The sequence below is a fragment of the Lactuca sativa genome, chromosome 1 (genome assembly GCF_002870075.4).
Source record: "Lactuca sativa cultivar Salinas chromosome 1, Lsat_Salinas_v11, whole genome shotgun sequence".
Classification (NCBI taxonomy): Eukaryota; Viridiplantae; Streptophyta; class Magnoliopsida; order Asterales; family Asteraceae; genus Lactuca; species Lactuca sativa.
In genome coordinates this window covers 47235149-47242668 of record NC_056623.2, presented here as the reverse complement: position 1 = coordinate 47242668, position 7520 = coordinate 47235149, and positions in this window count along the sequence as shown.

Below are 7520 nucleotides of genomic sequence, written 5' to 3'. Positions count from 1 at the left end.
GTCAAACTCGTATTACCAATCAAATACGATTTCGACATGCTTGTTCGACTCCAAGGTTTTTCCCGTTCGACTCAAAGCATCTCTTGTTTGACTCGAACTCCAATCAACCAATACCCTACACATGGAAATCGACTCCTTTTGATGCCAAGACTCCATCAGTCGAATTTTATATTGACTCCACGAAGGTTCGATGTGAACGATCCCAAGAATCCGAACATCAAAATACTAAATCATTTCCCAAAATTTTGACTCCAAACATCAGTCAGACTCGCATTCTCCTGTCCACGTTCGATTCCAAGTTGCTTTTGACTTCCAAATATACAAATCGAAATCGATTCCTCAACACTCCAATTCTTTTCTGGATACGAAAAAACAATCACCAGTTGAATTCACGATCTTTGATTTTGACTAATAAACTTTGACTTTCGTTCCAGTTACAAACAGCAAAACGAGTCGAATTCAATTTCGACTCCAAGTGGTTGAATTCGATATCTCATCTATCCAACATCAAAAATTGATTCTAACTCAAAGACGTTCGACAATCAAACTCATCGTATCATCAATTTGGTTTTCAAGCAGATTGAAGTTTCGACTATCAAAAACTTTCCAATCGAAAATCAATACTTCAAAGTCCCAAGTTTCGACTAACACAATTGGTTAAAGTTATTCACAATCAAAATCTAACTTTCGTTCCTCACATAACCATTTTTCGACTGATAATCTCCAGACCCAATTTCGACATTGACCAATCGACATCATAAATCAATTTTTAACTCCTTCAATTCGAAATCAATCTTTCCTGATGTCCAAAAGTGAACCTTCCAATGAATCACAAATACAAAATCGAGATCTGAAATAGAAATTCAATATACAAGCTACGAGAATTTTAGTTGCGAAACCTCCAACAACAAAAAAATCTATCATAATAAATGAAAATCATTTTGCCAAATGTCATCTTCTCATTAAACTTGCCACATGTAAATTTGTAATTTTTTTAATTAAATTTAAATCCACATGTCATTTTGTGGTTTTTTTGAATTAAATCAATCAATATGCCACATAATACTAAATTTATATACGTAAAGTATTAAATATATTTTAATGTGATAATAAATGCAAAGAATCTTAAAAAGTATATAACATATATTAAAATACATTGAATATAATAATAAATTTAATGAATATGACAAAACAATCATTGATATTATGGATGATCTTCTTAATCGTGATTCTATTTATTCATTAGTTGAATATGTTTATTTATTTTGAAATTTTATTTTAAATTTTTTTTAATATTTAAACTTTGATATATTTTTTTAATCAACCTGTGTAATACACGGGTTTCACACCTAGTAAATAAATAAATAAGACCACTTCCAAGTTGAAGTATGACGCAAAAAATGTTTAGAGTCTTTCCAATTTTGACTCTCAACTGATTTGTATTGTTGAACTGTAACGAGTTAATTGATTGGGCTCGAATTGATGAATAGTAAAAGAATTAATTGATTCGGCTCAATCTTATAAAAAGATGAATAGTAACAGATTTGAATTGGGCTTCTAAATATGGAGAGTAAACAATAAAAAAATATTGATAATTTGATTTTGATATTGGTGCTTCATATAAAAAAAATTATTGGATCATCAATGGGGCTCAAAACAGATGAATCGAAATTATGAATGAAGTTCGAGAAAACCTGGATCGTTCATTATTGATCTCAACACGAATTCTTCGGAATCCATTTGAGAATTTGAGAAACCATCTTGATAATTCTTTTCTAATTGCAATACTCGAATTGATTATGGAAGATCTCGATTCTTTTGTTGGAATAAGAAAATCTCCAATCTTCACATTGTACCATCCACGATGCATGTTGTTTTATCCGTTCTCATTTTTCAATGATCTAGCATTATCTTCATAACGATTTCGACAATCTTCAACAACCTTAGGTTTGGAATTCGAATTCATTGCAACACTTGATGGTTGTTGCTTTGGAACCCAAATTTGTTTCATAGATTTCGGCTTCAAGACAACTTTTGAATAAATTTGTTTAGAAACTCAATTGTTCTTGCTTTTGGTATTCTTCTTCTTCATATTTTTCATCTTTTTGGATCTTGAAGTTTTGAATTTAAGAACTACATCATTCTTGACAACTTCAACTTTGCAGGTTTGAATCAAATTTTTTGGAGTTTGATACATTTGAACTTCTTGGATTGAAGGCTTTTTATATGACATCATTCCTTCAAACAAATCACAAGAATTCAAGCATTCATCAGTTTGAACTCCAATTCAACAAAAAAGTTTAAAATTTTCATGAAATCACATTGAATTCCCTTGTCTTGAACATCTTGAACATCATGAACATGATGAACTTCTTCAAGAACATCCTCAACAAACTCAAGAACATGAAGATCATTTGAGTCTTCAATAAGAGAGGTATATTCCTTTTTGAATAATTCTTTTTCTTTTCCTTCCTTTTTACTATCATAAAAGCACAACATATCCATGGTAATATCGATCAAGAGGTTGAAATATTAATTTTCCATGATTATCTTTCAAGCCTCCATAAGAAATCAAAGTTTCCCATGTAATCAACCCGCCTTTCAACAATAACCCATAAAATTGTTTCTCATTGACTTTGCGTTTGATATCTTTAATCATCACGATCCAAGAATCATAAGCTAAATACACCATGAAAACAAGAACTTGGATATTTCTAGAGAGAGAGAGTGATTATGAATGAAATCTCTAGAGAGAGAAAGTGAATATGAACCAAGTTCTAGAGAGAGAAAGTGAATATGAACCAAGTTATAGAGAGAGAAAGTGAAATTAACAAGTATTATAGAGAGGGAAAATCGAATTTTGAATCAAATCAAGGAATAAATCCGATTTCTAGAAAAAAAACTCTCTCAAAGATGAAGAACTTACACCCATTTGAGATTCACCAAATCATGTTGACATCATGCTTCAAATTCTTGAGAACTTCAAGAACACTCGCTCTGATACTAATTGTAGTGACTCGAATTATGATGACATGCGCGGAATAGAAAAGATCTAGGAGTAAATAAACATGTTTAAGCTCTATTAGAATAGTAAGACTATAAGTGGGTATTGTTAATTTCTCTCACTAAACTAATCTCACAAATGTTCTTTCATAAAATGGGAGTCACTCACTTCCAATTTATATGAAATGCTAAACCCATTACACATCACAAGAGGGTAAGCCACATCTAAGGAGAACTTTTTATTGGATTAGGTGTCTAAATCCCATAACTATAATTGGTATGTACTTGACTCGATAGTAGCATGATCCTTTTGGGTTGCCTTCACCGAAGCAATTTGATAGGATGGATATTTGAGAAAGAGGTTATTTGTGATCTATTAATATATTATACGAATAATATATTAATTGTGTAACACCCCAAATCTAGAAGACCAAGAAAGGAAATGAAAACCTCAAAATAAGGAAGCGACTCGTCGAGTAGGTAGGATGACTCGACGAGTAAGAGCACGTTTCGGGTCGCGGGTTAAGTGACCTACTCAATGAGTCGGGGGACCGACACAACGAGTTGGTCTAGGTTGGGAAAACCCTAAATTCGGGACTTGGTACCCTATTTAAGGATCTTATTCCCCTTCTCTTGGTCTCATCTGTAGTCTCCAAGACCAGAAACCACAGATCTCGAAACCCTAATGCTTGTGAGCTATTTTTAGAGTATTTTGTGCTCTTGAAGTCAAGAAGAAGAAGAGGAAACTTGAAGGCTCAAGGAGACGCTTGTTGATCCAGAAGTAGCTTCTCAATCTCATCATTTTCTGGTAATCAAGTCTCTAACTTGATCATTAGTTCATTAGATCTATTCTTTCCCCCCTTTTACGAAGACTCTGGTCCAAGAATGGTTGCTTTTGGGATTTGGACGTCCCCAAGCCAGATCCTTTCAGATCTGGAACTATTTAGGGTGGTTAAAGCATAAAGGTGCAAGCCTTATGCCATTAGAATTCCACACGCAAGGTTAAAGAGGTTGTTATGGCCTTTTGAGCAAAAAGGGTCATGCATAGATGTAAAGGCAGAGGCTTTGCATGTTATTTCGACCCTAGAAGGTTAGATCTAGGTCCTAGATGCTTTGTGCTCGACTAAAATTGTCTGAATAGAATTGGACTTAGGAGGACTCGACGAGTTGCGCTTGGTACTCGGTGAGTCAGGCTGTTTCTTACCCAAAACCCTTCAAGGGTGAACTCGGCGAGTCCAATACAATATCCTTAACTTATGAAGATGAACTCGATAAGTTCAAGGTGCACTCCGCTATTCAGTTGTAGAAGTGTCCCAACGTGTTTAAAGGTGAACCCGACGAGCTAAAGGAAGACTCGACGAGTAGGATCGAAGTCCAGATCTACATGTGGATTGTGGGACTCGATGAGTTGGTGGGTCAACTCAGCGATTTGAGTCAACTCGGAGCGTTGACTTTGACCGTTGACCTTGATCAAGTTTGACATGGTTTGAATTATGATGGTATTGTGGTCTACGTGTTATTTTGGGTATTGATAGTTCGGGGAGCCGAAGGATCAGCAGTTTAGCAATTTCTGGTTAGCAGTCAGAAGTGTTCAGCTAGTCTTCAGTAGTGCGAGGCGAGTCTCCTCACTGTTTGTACGGGTCTAAGGCACCAATGTCGGCCCATTTAGTTTACGTATGATAGGAAGACCTAGGGGTTAGCCCTAGGCATTATGCATGAAAGACTAGGAGGCGGCTCCTGGCATACAATATGTTATTATGTATGGTAGGAAGACCCGAGGGTTAGCCCTAGGCAATAGGTATGAAAAACTAGGAGATGGCTCACGGCACACTATATGTTATTATGTACGGTAACAAGACCCGGGGGTTAGCCCTAGGAAATATGTATGAGAGACCAGGAGATGGCTCGTGGCACACTATATGCTGATTAGCTAAGTAGTGTAGTTAGAATGTATGCTAGTTGTCTTTGTGATGCATGCATGGAAGACCATGCGGTGCCTCTTGGCACTTGTCTTTAAGACTGAGGGGGATGGCCCCAGGCTTGGCAAGAAAGACCACATGCGACCTGTGACATAAAGGCAAGACTATGTTTGGCACATAACACCTTACTTGATTATGGACATGTTTGATATGTATGACTCACAATATGTATGGCATGTATGGCATGTATGGCAAAATTGATATGTATGGTATGTGGTATTTGGGGAAATCACTAAGCTTCGTGCTTATAGTTTACAGTTTTGGTTTCAAGTATCGCCAGTTTCAAGAAAATGGCTTGGGACGATCGTAGTGCATTCACCCATGTTATTCTGCACTATGTGATCTTTGGGGATTGGACTTTGATAATTGGTTTAATTGAAATGTTTTCAATATATGGAACAAAGTTGTTAACGGTTTTCTTATATTAAAAATGAAATTTTTGGCATTGAATTTTGGGATGTTACAGGTTGGTATCAGAGCCTTGGTTTGAGGGATTCGGGCACACTCTCGGGTGTGTCTAGACTCAAACTGAGGACTTGGTATGAGAATTTTCAAAAGAAAAAAAAAATCATTTTTTTGTATAAAAGAATTTTGAAAGGAATTTGAAAAGAGAAAAGATCTTTGAAAAGAAAGGGGTATGATGCGTGCAGTCGGCCAAGCTCAAGTAAGTGGTTCCCAAAATACCAATACATAGTTGTTATATGATATGATATGATTATGCGATTCACATGCTAGAACTGATCAACCAATAGTTGGATGGCCATTTAGGGTTATGCCTGATTGTATGAGCCTAGAAATTACATGCTAGTATAGAATCTTGGTAAGAGGATTTAGTGGCTTGTTTAGTTAGATTTTTCTGTTTGTCTGAATGTTGTTTGCTTTGTGCTTTATGGGACTTTGAGTGATAGGATTTAACTACTAGATAAATACATTAAGTCACATGTGACCAGGGTTGAATAATATCAGAGTGTTGGATTTGACCCTACTGCGCATCTCTCGTCTGAGTCTAACCATTGTAGGGATGAGTCCTTTACTCGAAGGATTATCCGAGCCTCGCCACATGTGATGGTATTCATGTAGTGGTTAATTGGAATCATGAAGAGTCTTTTAACAGCTGAGGACTGGGCAGGTTTGGGAACCTAGGAAAACCTAGGATGAGAGTAGCAGAGAGCAGTGGCAGTAGAAGGGACTTGGTAAAGTCGAAGAAATCCTTGAGGAAGGTATAGATAGATGTGGAAAGTAGTATGGGCCCGTATTACTAAAAGCAGAGGATTCGTACTCAAGCCAAGAAGGGCCGAGATGCAACCAAGGAACTTGTTGTTGGATTAGTGTCTAAGTCCATAACTATTTTGGTATGTACTTGACCCGATTGTGAGCATGGTCCTTTTGCGTTGCCTTCACCAAAGCAACATGATAGGATGATTTATGAAGAAAGAGTATAATTATGATTATTATTATATTATAATATATTAAAAGAGAAATTATATTGTTTAATTAATATTAGTTAAGAATTAATTTTGTGATTATAAGATAATTACATTGTGGGCTATGGATTCTAATTGGAAAGAGGATTGGATGAAATCTATGGAAAGACCATATGGATTTCATCCAAGGGCTTTCTAAAGGGACTCCATGAGTTGCTTAATGCCTAAGAAGAGAATTAGGGTTTCCCTTGAAAACCCTAGCAGCCCACACACGTATAAAAGGAACCCTAGGGCACCCAAAAACGTAGCTAAGCATTCCTTGGAGTTTATTGGACGTTTTTGGTGCCTCCTTCTCCTCTCCTAAGTCCTCCTCTTGCTCTTGGTGTTTGTGATCCATCAGAGGTGTGACACTTGTGACACTAAGCTTTCAGAAGCCAATTACAAGAAGGAATAGATTGTTATTGCTACATAACAATCAAGGTAAGATCTAAACCCTATTTTTATGTTAATATATATATCACATGCTAAATCTAGGGTTTATGAGCTTTAGATGATTATTTCATGTTCATTAGACAAACTAGATCCAAAGCTTTAGGGTTTGCATGTACACCACAGGATTGATGTAGTGCTCAAAACCTATCAGTGGTATCAGAGCCTAGGTCATTTTCTAGTGAATTGATGAAATAATGAACTGTCAGAGATCAGTAAATCAAAACTTTTTGTTGTCTGGAGCATGAAATCGACGAGTTCTATATGAACTCGACGAGTTTAGAGCCCAACTCGACAAGTTTACTGCTCTGTCGCCGGGATTTTCGATTTTTTGGCTAGATTTTGTTGAGGATAATTGCCAAAACTCGTTTTTCGTGCCTAAATCCGATTTTTTAAGTTTGGAATGGTTATCCTCATCAAAATTGATGGATTTGGTTAAATATGGATAATATAGGATTATTATAAGTCAAATATTTAACCTAGTAACACTGAAAAGTTTCAATTTACACCCTTTAGTTTTATAGTTTAAATTTGAACTTAATAGTTTTAGTTTTTGAAATTTAAATAGTTAAACCTAATTGTTTTGAAAATTTTCAAAAACTTGCCATCAAGTTTTGGAATTTAA